The following is a 14,701-nucleotide window of genomic DNA, read 5'->3' as shown; positions in this document are numbered from 1 at the left end:
GATCAGAAAAGGGAAACGTGACCTAGTGGTAGAGAGATCTTGCTTTATGATCTGAAAGACATTCTGGCAGTGGTGACCTTAATTTCATAAAAATAAATGAAAAAAAAAAAAGCCTATCATGAGGGAACGAATACAGTTGCTAAAGTTGTACTTGAAAGTTGTATCCTACAGAAAGATGTAAAACAATTCCCAATAAAGAAGAGCACAGAATGTGGACTAAAATCTGATTACGAATGTGGTGTTATTTGCTATGTAATTAACATACCATTGAGATAAACATTAAAGAAATGACAGACATATAAAACGTTTTTTAATTAACATACCATTGAGATAAACATTAAAGAAATGGTAGACATATAAAATGTTTTTTAAAAAACCCTTTTATGCAATCCATTGCTTTATTTATTGACAGGAGGATTAGAGATGGCTGCAATTTCCTTGTTACTCTCTCCTTGGAAAAGTGAAGTTCATTTTCTCTCGGCATGAATCTAGGCTGGTGCTGTGACTGCATGAGCAATAAGGTATAGCAGAAGTGACAGCATGGCACTTTCAGTTTTAGCCCTTTAGAGGACTGGCTCCTAAAACTCTGCCTCTCAGAATCTAGCTGCCATATGAGGGGGCAGTATGAAAAGCTTAAGTCATATGAGGGGCCAGGTGAGGTGCAATATGCCCAGCTGAGCTCCCACCCCTTACCAGCATCAACTGACAGCCATGTGAGTGAGTCATTTTGGATGTTTCAGCCCAGTAGAGCCACGAGATAACTATGGCCTTAGGAGACATCTCCAGACTAGAACTACCCAGGTGATCCAATCAACATGCAGAACTGTGAGGAGTAGTAAGATGGTCGTTTTAAGCTATTGGCATTTTGGCTCATTTGTTATGCAACAATAATCAAAACAATCATCTTGCATAAAGATGTAGGTTTAGTTGTTTTAAAAATTAGGTGTTACAGATGGCAGAGTGAATAGAAAATTAGTAAATTTGACCTATATTATATCAACAACAATCATGCCTGCAATCTAATGGCTTTCTCAGAACTTCCTCCTGGGAATTTTAGTAATTCGAAGACTGCATACAGATATGTTCTCTTTTTAAAAAACAAAGTTATATTCCACTGGGTCCTAGACAAAAAGTATCTGAAAGATCTATCAGTACTTCCAATTTAGCAGATCGAAAGTGCTATTTCTTTTCTAAATTTTAAGCAGAGACAGCCTTTTACTTAGAAACTTACCTCAGTGAAAATCGTGTTTTTGTTTTTTATTTTATTTTATTATTTTACTTTATTAGTTTCGAGTATACAGTACATTGCTTAGACATTTATATAGTTTGTAAAACGATCCCTCTAATTGCTCTTTCTCTCCTCTGGCTCTCCACCTAGCCAATACATTAATGCTAACTGCCTTCCCTATGCTGTGCTCCCCATCCCTGTGACCATCTGTCAACTACTAATGTTTTTAATAAAATGAGAACAAAAGAATAAAAAGTTAAATAGTTTTAACATTGAACTTCTATGTTGTCATTGGTATGTTTTTAAAATAAATTAAAACAAACAAACAAAAAAACTCAAAACAAACCATCCCCAAAGACAATAAACCTAATTACCCTAAAAAACAAACAAGCAAATAAAGAAACAAACACTTTAGAGTCAGTAAACTATGAATAGAAATCTCTATGTGTTAATATTTGTATTTGGTTCTTGTTGGTATGGGCAGACCCAGGGAAAGGTCCTGAGACTAAAAATCTACTTCATAGGCAGAAGGCAGAGAAATATTGAAAAAAGCTGACCGCTCCAGTCTGGTAATTAATAGAGTTTATTAAGGTAAACTTACATACAAGGCATGTCTTGGAGAGCTGCAAGACAAAATGGATGCCTGTGCCAATTGACAGGCACCAAAGAATTATATAAAAGGGGAAATAGTCACAGATACTAGTACGTAAATATTACCAGGAACAAAAATTCCTTTACATGTTTGCAAGGTCAGGACAATGGCGGGTTTCAGGAAGCAGCACAGAGCAGGAGGCAGGGAGGGGCGCTGATTTATGTCAGAATGAACATCGTTACATCTGACAGTCTCTCACTGGTTGCAGAAAACCATCTCCCTCTTTTGGCTCAGGTTCAGCTCGTGGGTCAGGCAGCGGTCACATCTTGGACCAATCTGTCCTCCACAGTTTGAGTCTTCAGTTAATATTTAGTCAGAATGAATTAGTGGTATAAAATTGTGTTGGTTTGTCTCTTAGGTTGTTGGCTTTTACCTCAGATCCCAGAGTTGAGTTTAATGCCAACACGTGCTTCTGTGGATTGACAAAACACATTTTGTAACACAGTCCGCTAAGAGAGAGTGCACTTGGAGTTAGACCTGTCTTCTGGGAATGGCTATGAGAAACAACAACTAGCTATGCAACTTTGAACAAGTTGCCAACTCGCTCTCCCCTCAATATCTCAATCAGTAAAAAAAGAATGACAACTATCCTTGCCCGGTTTACCTGGAAAGACTGCTCTTCAAAATATATATATATATTTAAGGAGAGGAAAGCTTTTTTGTTTTATTGTTATTCTTGATAATTCTGCTTTTAGTAATTGTGTATTTTTTTTTCTGTCAGTTCTGGAAACTATTTTATTACCCTTTTCTGAGGTCCAAAGCTGATCATTTATTTTAGATCGTAGTGTCTTTGCTTTGTTCATAAAGTCCTCTGAAGTTAACTGATTTTTAACTGGAACATAAACCATGACAGAAATATTGGGGATAGAAGAGAATAAAGATAATTATAGAGGCAGAAAATAAAAACTAAGGTGACAATTCAAGCCTTTAAACCTCTTACAAAACTTCCTTTCCTTCTATCTCATTTCAGCTCATTCAGGACCTACGCTTTGTAGATCCTATCGTCGATTTACTATTCATCAGCTCTTGTGTCCTCAGTTTCTGTCCGCGACCAGCTTATATTCCATGGTTTGTCATTATAATCACACCTTTGCATAGACAGCAGTCTTCCTTTCCCGTGGTTTCACTTTTTGTAGTTTCCACTGCAGTCCGAAAATATTAAATTTCCTCAACCATCAACATCGTCTGCTCCTGACCTCCAACCATGGACACTGTCATTGCTCAATGCTCCAGGATCACCCAAAGCAGGTCCTCAGAAAGTCGATAGTAGATTAAGACTATCACAATGCCTACATCACTCACCTCACTTCATCTCATCATGTAGGCATTTTATCATCTCACATCATCCCTGAGTACAGTACAATGAGATATTTTGAGAGAGAGAGATCATATTCACATAACTTTTATTATAGTATATCATTATAATTACTATATTCTATTTTATTTTTAGTTGTTAATCTCCTACTGTACCTAATTTATAAATTAAACTTTATTGTGGGTATGTATGTATAGAAAAAACACAGTAAGTTTAGGGTTCGGTACTATTCATGGTTCGAGTATCCACTGGGGGTCTTGCAAAGTCTCCCTCATGGATAAGGGCATACTAACTGTACTATCATTTTCCCTTGCTCCTCTTTCTTGATATATTCCTCCTAGAACTTCATATACATGAAATTATATAGTAAATACTCTTATATTTTGCTTCATTCACTAAACCTAATGTTTTTATAATTTATCCAGGTATGTATCTCTGGTTCGTTCCTTTTAATTTCTGAATTGAGTTACCGAATATATTTCATTTTGTTTATTCTCCTGTTAATGGACATTTAGGTTATTTCCAATTTTGCTATTTGTGTGAACAGGTATTTACATATCTCTTAGGTAAATACCTAAGACTGGAATTTCTGTATCTTAAGGTAGGTGTTTGTTTAACTTTATAAGAAACTGCCAAGTAGTTTTCCAGAGTCATTTCCAATAATCACTGACTTAGAATTGCTGTCACTTGGCATCCTCTCAGCATTTGATATTTGCATTGGCTCATTTTTGTTCATAATAAACGTCTACACAACTTAGAGCCATAAAATAACACTGATTTGAGCCAGCGCATTGGAACTAGGATAGTCTCACTTGTATATTTGGTGGTTACTTCATTGTCAACTGAGATGACAGACATGACTTGGCCTTGTATATTTCAGAGGCTAGAGAAGATTCGTTCACATGCTAGCCAGGTTACAAAATCAGCAAGAGAAAGTAAGCTTTAATGACTTTCACTTTCCTATCCTCTGCTTGGTTCATGTTTGCTAATGTCCCAGAAGTCAAAGAAAATCTCTTGGCCAAGAATATATTTAATGGGTGAAGAAATAGACTCCACCTTTAATGGGAAGAACTAAAAGTCACATTGGGGAAAAGTATTACTACAAGGATAGAAAATCTTTGAGATCTTTTTACAATCTACTGCAATCTTCCTTATGGCCACTAATCATTTATATTCTCTTCATGTGGAAAATATAATCATTTTCATTCCAGAACTCTCAAAAGTTTCATTTTAATGACAGCTTCAGACTCAGAGTTGAGGATCTAGTTATCTAAATTAGATCCAAATGCAAATGAGAACTATGTCAAGAACTATAATGATAAAGGGTTAGGCAGGGAAGCAGAGCTAATGTGAGTGTTATTATAGAAATTAGACCTCACACAAAAGCGAGAGCAGCTGGAGTAAATGCAAGGGTTGTTGGAGAATCAGGAAAAGTCTCTGATGGGTCTACTTTAAGTGCTGATACAAGGAGACAAGCTAGGGCTTGCAGGGAAATCTGAGCAACCAAGCACATTCAGCTACTACAGTAGAACCAAGAAGAGGAAGTTTACGGTGAGCTCTATGGGAAGTTGTCTCCCTTGCATAGATACTATCTTTGTGGATCCACAGCCAAATTTCTGTTAGCAGACCTGGGGCTGCTGTTGATCAGCCTGGAAGATGAGTTGGACAACTTGGGAAAATGAGACCCAATGGACACAGATCCATCTGTCTGGCACTAAATCTGACACTAACAAACTTTTGAGAGTAATGGCCGCTGCTTCATTTATGTTTTAAGTCATACACAATAGCTCTTTTGGCCAAATCTAAAACAGAAAAGGAAATTCTGGGAAATATAGTCCTCAGTTTAACGAGGTTAACATAGAATAATTCAATAATAACATGTCATTATTGGTTTTATTTTTTAAATTTCAGCAATTTAGTAGATTTTTATCTCATTAGGTTTTTTCCCCTTTATTATACGACCCTAATGCCTTTGCTTATTGGCCATCCATATACCATATTGTGTTAATGTCAAAATTTTGTGCCAATTTTTATTGTTTGTTGGCTTTTTATTATTGAATTTTAGAAATTCTTTATATATTCTAAATACAAATCCTTTGTTGTATATATGGCAATGCATTTATCCCATTGAGGCTCGCCTTTTAATTTTTTTTATAATGACTTTTTTAACAGATGTTTTTAATTTCAATGAAGTTCAGTTTAGCAAACTTTTTATTATGGTTAATAATTTCTGTGTTCTAAGAAGTCTTTGAATACCACAAGTTTGTAAAGATATCCTCCAAAATTTTTTCTTTAAGAAGATTTTAGATGAAATTTTTATGTTTAAATCTACATTTCATCTTAATTTTTAAGTATGAAGTGAAGGATTCGTCAAATTACATTTTTTTTCCATGTAGACATCCAGTTCTTCTGATACTATATGCTGAAAAACACATATAATCTTCTCTGTCTATATTAATTTCATTGCTGCCTTAAAAAAAAATAAATTTGCCACACGTCATTGTACAGATATCTATTCCTGAACTTCATATTTTGATTAATTAACCTTTTTAAATTCAGAATCAATAATTATTACAGCTTTATAGTAATTCTTCAAGTAACACAAATCTTCCAAATTTAAACATTTAAAACTTATTCTAGGTAATTAGCATTTCTACATAAATATCAATACCAGATTTTCAATTTATACTAAAAAATAATCTAGTTGGGTTCTGATTGGAAGTGATTCGAAACTACAGAATTTTGGAGAAATTGACATTTTTACAATATCAAGTCTTCTAACCTATGAATATAATGTATGATTTGTTTAGGTCTTCTTTAATTTTAGCAATAAAATTTTCAAATAGAAGCATGTACAGCTTTTGTTAAGTTTGTTACTAAGCATTGTAAATGGTATTATTTTTAACACCCTCATCCCCACCTCAATCTATTGTCAATAGGGCAGCCGGATTATTATGAAAGTGAAAATTAGATAATGTCACTCTTTGTTTCATAGCCAACAAATGGGTTCTTCTATCAAATCAAGCATAATAAATCAAAATAACTTTAATAGCCTAAAAATTCCTATATCATCCTACCTCATTGCATTCTCCCCCTTGTTTCCTCCCTAGCAACCACACTGACCTCCTTGCTGTTCCTTCAAAACCTTCCTTCCTCGGAATCTTCATTGTTGTTCCCTTTGCCTGTGACATCCTGTTCCAAATATATGCATGCCTCTTGCTTTCTCTGTCTTCAGATCTCTTCTCAGATGTCACCATATCACCTTATTCCTGACCCTTTTATAGGAAATAAACCTAATTCAACACCTCAGCAGTCTCAATACAGTGTAACTGAGTGAATTTATGTTTTCATCTGTCCATGCTGGACACCTCTTATGCCTGCTGACTTGGCATCCTATTCAGTTTTCAATTCTCTTTATTTTAAAAAAGTGTCTCCATTTGGACAGTTAATTACTTATCATACAATCCTTATCCTGATTCATTTTTCTTCATGGCACTTATCAATTTTGTGTCACGTTGTACATTTGTTTGTTTTCTAGCTCCCCTAAAAGGACTATAAAGATCATGTAACAGAGTCTTTATTTTTATTGTTGACTGTTTTATCTCCAACCCTTAGAACATCAGCCAGCACCAAGTACTCAGTAAATACTTGTTATATTAAGTAAATAATAAGTATACTAGCTGAATGACCTTGGGAAGTCACTTAACCTTTTAAACTTCTATTTTTTTCCTCTCTGTAAAACAAACTCCTGGATTAAATGAGGTCATTAAGATCATTCCAGTTCTAAAATAAAATGATTGCATGTGAAACCTCACTTCTCTCTGTTACGGATTTCATTTAAGTCAATAGTTGCCCCGTGTAAAGGGAGAAGATTAGAGCAATGTTTTTCATAAGCTAGAGTAATTGTCTAAAGCAATAAAAGATATTGTTCTAAAGCTGAATTTCATCTAAGCTTCATGGATTGATTTAAAAATAATAATCAGGGTGACTTTACTTGCAGGAAGACTCCAGCATAAATCCTTGTTAAGTATTTTCTGATCTAATTGAGTTTGTTTTTCATACACTCTTATAATGGTAAAAAATATTTTTATGGGATGGGTAAAGTTATTTAGGGAATTCATCTTATGATGATGACCCCAAAATGTCTATCTCTAGAGCAGACCAGTCCCGCAAAGTCCAGACTTGGATATCCAGCTGCCTCTGTGAACTCTCTGCTGGGGTTTCTAACAGGCATCCCATATGGAACATGCTTCAACATGAACTCATTATTTCCTAAAACCTCCTGCTGCAAAATCTTTCTCAATTCAGTAGGTGGCAGTTCCATCTTTTAGTTATTCAGGTCTAAATCCTTACTGTCATCCTTGATTCTCCTTTAATCTCATACACAATATCCAATCTATCAGCATATCTTTTTATCTATACCTTCAAATTCACCAAAGCAAAGACCATTCTCACCCTCCCACACTGCTACCCCAGTATAGACAATATTGCATCTCTCTGAATCATCACAATAGCATTTTAACTTGTTTTCCCTAGCTTTTGCCCTTCTTACTCCTCCATACCTACCCATGACTATTTTCAACAAAGCATCCAAAAAGATCACTTTAAAGCCTAAGTCAGATCATGTCACTCCCCTGTCCCAAATCTTATAATTGTTTCCATCTGACTCAGAATAAATGCCACGTTCTTGATAGAGGCCTATAGGATCTGCCACTCGTCTGCTTCTCTTCATGTTTTACTTTTCTCCTCGCTGTTTGTTCTACTAATGGTGGCATAGAACACACCCCATGCCCTCCTGCCTCAAAACAGCACTTGCCATCGACATTGCCTAAAACACTCTTACCCTGGGAGGTCTGCATGGCTCGATCTCTTAGACATCAGGTCTCTCTTCAAATGTCACATTATTGGAGTGCCCATTCCTGTGCCTTTGATGTAAAATATCTACTTCTTCCCTAGTTCTCATATTTTTAATTCCTTTACCCTAATTCCTTTTTCCTGCTTAGTAAGTAGCTCCATCTGACATACTATAACAACATAATATGTTTATTATCTGTCTCCCTCTCCTAGAATTTAAGTTCATGAGATCTAAGGCTTTGTCTGTCGTACATCCTCCCTATATTTCTCTGCCCCTGGAACTGGGACTAGACAGAGTAGATGTTCAATAAGTATTTATTAAATGTAAGAATGAGTGAATCTATTTATTATACAGAACTTTTATTATCCAATGTTCTTCGTTTTTCAGTCTTTAACTTTAGCTCCATTAAAAGAGTAAATTTTTAAATGAGTTACCTTTAAATTAATATGCATTTTTAAACTGTATTTTTAAAAAACTTGTTAATAAAGCTGAAAATGCAAACAGTGTAAAATGCCCAATCACACTTGTAAGCATCATGCTCCAACTGACTGACACAATCTTGGAGTCTGGAGGGATGGCAAGGTTGGATGTCAATCCTTCTTAGCTCTCAGAGGAGAGGAAAGGGCTGGCATGATCAGAGGTACTTTGATACTTTCCCACTTTGACCAGTGCCAATGCTCACTTATTCCTGTTTTAGTTCTGTAAATAATCCGCAAAGCGTAGGCGCTTATGCTACCTTCCAATTGTTCAGAGTTCTCCACTGCAGCACCCTACTCAAAACCTTTCCCACCTAAGTGATTTTTAATCCCGGAAGTCCTGGTGTCTGTCAGTGTTAGCACTAAAGAGGACTCAGAACGTCATCTAGTTCAGCCTGACAATTTTCTAAGTGAGGAAACTAGAACTCAGAGAGGTGAAATAACTTATCCAAAACCACTCAGAGCTGGCCCGAGAGTCCAGGCATCCAGTTTCCTATTCTTTTTTCCTATTCCAATCTCTATTGTGCTGTATTTCATCTGCCTGTTATTCACATTAAATATAAGAAATAACCTAAAAGTCCAACAATAGGATAATGGTTAAGTATATTTAAATGATGGCCTATTATACAGCTATTAAAAATCGTGATGTAGAAAATCATTAAATTACATGGGTAAATATTGACAACATAGCTAACTGAAAAAAATCAAATAATATAATGTCAATTTTATAAAGTAGTTGTGTACATGATGGGAAGACTCTATAATTCAAAAAGCTATTGGAGGTTATTTCTGGAAGATGGGAGTAGAGTTTTTTTACTTGTCTTTATACTTTTATAATTCCAAAATTAATACTTTGTAATGAAATAATATTTTAAATGTTTCTCCCATACCATATTTCTGATTAATTTTAAGGTTTGCATTGTTAAACACTAAGATATATTTGTAAACGTTACCTTTTCCTATATAACATGCATAAGATATACGTGAGATATAAATATGTGGAAAATTGAACAAGACGTAAAGAATTACAAGAAATTAAATTGAGAGCGATAACTTTTAACTATCTTAAACAGGTATATAAGGTGAAAGGTTTTTTTTTGGTGGAAATATAAACCTTATTATAAACACAAAGACTTGTTTTTTTCCTTGTAATTCTCATTTTTTAAAATTACAGTTTAAACTAATAATTTTTTTTACCCTCCCCAACATTTTAAAATTCTTTGAAGCCCTCATAGATCATCATAACACAAAATTCTATTAGTACCTCCTTTGCAATGGCAGTTTTTGCTGAGTTATTTTAGAATTTTCATATAGATAAATAATGGTGCTTCATAAGAGAATGATTGTGCTAAGTTTTGTTATGCTTGTTTTCAACATTTTGCTTTGATTTCAGCAAATCTTGTTCATCTATTTGGGTAAATCTCCAGATAAACAAAACTTCTAGATAAACACAATTAATTACAAAAGAAACAAATATTATTCATGGTGAATGATGCCAGCACCATACAAGGTAAAATTCACAATGTCTTGTAGCTAATAAGAAGTGTAGCAAATAAGCAGGAAAATACATTCCATTAGGAGGGGAAAATATAAGTCAACCGAAACTGACCCAGAAATGACATGGGCAATAAATTTAATAGGTCATTAAAAGTTTTATAACTATAGTTCATATTTTTAAGATGGCAACAGCCTTCCAGTTTCTATATAATTACTACTTCCCCAAACTGTCATAGGCCTGAGATATACCTGTCAGTGCATTCTCTTTCACGAATGCTTTGTCCTAGTTTACCACAGGTTAGAGTTGAACAGTTGCATTGCAACTCCATGTCGGGGCTGTCAACGCTCCATCTGTCACCGATGATGGACTTCCTCATTACCTGTGGGTAAGCCTTGAATTCTATTTTAAGATTTTCTCTTTAACTATAATTTCAATCAATTTGATTATGATGTCCCTGTGTGTAGATTTTTTCTTGTTTATTGGGCTCAGGGTTTGTTAAATTTCTGGGATTTATAGCTTGTACAAAATTTGGAAATTTTTCAAAAAAAATTTTTTTTTTAAATAATTTTCTCTGTATCCTCTTCTTCCTCTGGCCCACTCTCCCTGCTTGTTCAGGAACTCCAACTGCACCTGTGTTAGTATACTTGAAATCGTTTCATGGCTCCCTGATGCTCTGTTATTCTTTTAAGCCTTATTTTTCTATGTGTTTCATTTTAAATTGTTTCTATTGCTGTCTTTAAATTCACTCATCTATTCTGTAATGTCTAATCTGTCATTAATACCATCGTTTATTTTTTTCAACATTAACATTGTATTTGTAGTTTTAGATGTTCTTAGGATGAACTTAACGTAGTCAATCTTTCTCCTAGATTCTTGAACACATGACATGCAGTTATAATAACTATTTTAATGTCCTATTTGCTAATTCTATCATCTATGTTTTTTTGAGCCATTTTCAAGTGGTTGATTTTTTTCCTCCTTTTAATGGTATATATTTTCCTGCTTCTTTTCATGCCAGGTAATTTTTATCAACTATTGTCATTTTGAGTTTTACCTGTTGGGTGCTGGTTATTTTTTGTATTACTATAAATATTCTTAAGATTTGTTCAGGGAAGCTGTTAACTTAATTAGAAATAGTTTGATCATTTTAGGTCCCATTTTTAAGGTTTGTCAGATGGAGCCAGTGAAGCGTTTAGCAAAACTCCCTACCCAACTCCTGTGAATTATGAGTTTTTTCCACTTATGCTGGTGAGGACAGGCTTGTGTGAGCTCAGAGACGTCGCTCCTTTTAATCCTTTCATGTGGTTCTTTCTGTGGCCTCAGAGCACTTCCTCACATGCATGTGTAAATCAGCACTCAGATGGACCCACCCTCTGAGGGTCTCCTCTCTGTGTTACTCTCCCCTCCATATACTCTGCTCTTGGAACTTTAGCTGCCTAGCCTCACTAGACCTCAGCTCCATCTCCCCAAATCAGATATACCACCAGCTTCTGCCTGGGTTCCCATCCTTCTGCCAGGGCCTTGCAATAAACTGGGACAATTATAAACTCCACCTTTTTTTGTTTTCCATGTCTCAGAGATCACTGCCTTTCATTGCCAGTTAACCAATGTCTTTCTATATTTTATTTAATTAATTATTGCATGTGAGAGGCTAAGTTCACTCCCTGTCACTTCACCTTATTTGGAAGTATAAGTTTTCTTAAATCTCATTTTAGAGTCTGCTTCCTAGAGTCATACCTGATATCTATTATTCTGGGCCAGTTCCCAGAGAAGAGATTCTAACACTGATAACTGCACATGCACCGTGTTTATTATCGAATATTCTTGGTAACATCTCTAAGAGTGAAAGGCCAGCGTGATTGGGCAGAAGGAGAAGTTAAACTGCAATGCATGGTAATGGATGTCTCCACCAATATTCAGAGAACTCTGGAGAGAGAATGACCTTTCAGAATTGTCCCAGTTATATCCCTGTGAGGCACAGGAGGCTCTCAGGGAGAAGGCATAACACTGGATGGAATGAGGTGGCTTCCTCTGGAAGAGGAGTGAGTGCCTTTGTCTAGAAGGAGGATCCGGATTTGTACCCTAGCATCCACTGAACTGGGGACTGTAGCATTATACAAATGCAGGTTAGTTTGCATGCCAATGAAGTGTTTTAGTATAGTCAGGAAAACTACTGCTCCTTATTTAAACAGCTAATCAAAATGGAAATTTTTCAGCTAGTATCATGACATATCTTATTTCTTTATTATCTCATTTTTTAAAAATGCTCTACTCAGAATTTCCTTTGAGAGATAATTAAACTATAAGTTAAGCCTTGCCTAGAATAATTAAGCTTTCTTTGGCAGGACAAATATTTTCAGTGACATCTAGTAAACATTTTTTCGTACTCCCATCGTTTGAAGGAGGCAGTGTAGCAGAGAGCTTAAGAGTATTCACAGATACAAAGTTTTAGTTATACAAGATGAAAATGTTCTAGAGATTTGCTGCACATTTGCCTATAATTAACAATATTATATTGTATGCTTGAATACTATATTGTGAAGAGGCTATATGCTATTGCCATATAAAAAATACAAGACAATACCATACCATACAATACATTACACTACAATACAGTACAGTACAATACAATACAATGCAATGCAATGCAATGCAATGCAATGCAATGCAATGCAATGCAATGCAATGCAATGCAATGCAATGCAATGCAATGCAATGCAATGCAATGCAATATAGTACAATACAACAGTGTACTCTGAAGCCAGACCATTCACCTTTACATCTTGATTCCATTCCCTCTGTGCTTTGGACTTTGGACAAGTTGCTATGCCTTTCTAAAACTCACTTCTCTATAAAAGTGGGCTGAATATAGCACCCCATAAGGTTATTATCATTGAGGGAAGCAGACTAACACGGTTACAGAGAGAATGGGTTTGGCACCCAACTTCATGGGCTTGAATGCTGCCTGACCACTCACTAATTTTATTGAACCTATCTGCTTGTTTGCATATTTGCAAAAAAGAGATTGTAATAATGACAAATTTCTTGTGTGTTTATAAGCTAAGTGAATTAGCAAAGAAAAAGAGTTTAGTGGAGTGTTAAGCACATCACAAGTGCTCAATAACGTGAGCTCTGATTATTAGATGTTGAAGAAGCTTGCAAAGTTTGAACTGAATTTGGTGAAGAGTAGAAGCAGGCCTCGCTCTAAAAAGCCTCATAGTCTAGTAAATGAGAAGGGCCAGGGCAGAAGTAATGATAAAAACCAGGCAAAATATGATAGGAATTTAAAAAGACAGACAAATAAAGCTCTGTGGAAAATAAAGAAGAAAGATATTCATTTCTAAGGAAAAGTGAAAAGCGAAGGACAGAACTTGAAGTGACAGTTGACCTGAACCGCAAGCAGAACATGTAGAATTTATTGCTTTCTCATTTGGTTGGTTAAATTCTAGGCAATTCTATAATTGACCTAATTGCAAAGAGGTGGCTGAGCAGCACCATCTATATAATTTCCTCTGGCTGAGGATCCAAGTGTCTGAAGCTACTCTGGAGCTAATGGCTTTAAGAAAGAGAAAGGCTGTCCTTCTCCCAGCCCTATGTACCCTCCCCGTTCCCAGTTCCAGTTATCGAGGACTCCCAACAGTGGGTGGAGAAGAGGTTAGCAAAGCTTGCTTCCCCATTTCAGCAGATCTCCAAGCGTTCCAGAGAGTCCCTGCCTGTTCTGTTTCTGCTGGCATGCGGAAGTGAACGTTTCTACCCACTTCCCCACGGAGCAGGTGTTACTGCTGCCTGAAGCCAAAGAATTATTCCTCAAAAAACTAAGTACAGACTGGAGAGAGTCTCCACTCTGGGTAGCTCCAATAAAGTATAAGCCCTGTTTCTCGGCGTCTGAAAGTTATTTCACGGCCAGAGAACTTGGAAACCCCTAAGCTGAGTCACAGGGCGATCATCTGGATTTGCTGTGGTCAGGAGCAACTCTGGCAGTTTCAGGAGGAGCGTTAGCCTGGAGAACTGCAGAGAACAGGCTGTGGGGAGTCAGGCCGAGCTTGCTCTGCCACCTGTCCCATGTCAGACAAGTCCTTTTACCTGTCTGCACTTCAGTTTTTTTTTTTTTAACCTATGAAATAATGATAATATTAGCTATCCTTATTTGAGTGCTTATGATGTTCCAAGCACAACATTTGAGGTATTATTCTTCCCTTTATACAAATAAAAAAAAAATAGGCAGGAACACAATAAATCACAGCTATTATTAACATTTCAAAATGATATTGACCATGATTACCATTTGCACATAAGAATATGGGTTAAAAAAGTAAATGTAGGACGAATTGTCTTTTTCACACCAGCACATACAAATACCATTTTAAGGTTTATTGAGGAAAGTATTTGCCTCTTATAACTATCGGTTGACCAAGTTTAGCTCCATAAAGAAGAGAAATTTCATTTTTCATGTTACATATATAACATAATAAAGGCAAAAGAACATGGGACTAGAAAGTCATAGTACATAAGAAAATTAATAATTCATTAGAAATTAATAGTCCATACCCATCATACACTGTTGGTGGGATTGTAAACTGGTGCAGCCACTATGGAAAACAGTATGGAGGTTCCTCAAAAAAATAAAAATAGAGCTACCATATGACCCAGCAATTCTATTCTGGGTATTTATCTGAA

Source organism: Pteropus vampyrus, unplaced genomic scaffold (genome assembly GCF_000151845.1).
Source record: "Pteropus vampyrus isolate Shadow unplaced genomic scaffold, Pvam_2.0 Scaffold24, whole genome shotgun sequence".
Taxonomy (NCBI): Eukaryota; Metazoa; Chordata; class Mammalia; order Chiroptera; family Pteropodidae; genus Pteropus; species Pteropus vampyrus.
Note: the sequence above shows the minus strand (reverse complement) of the source record.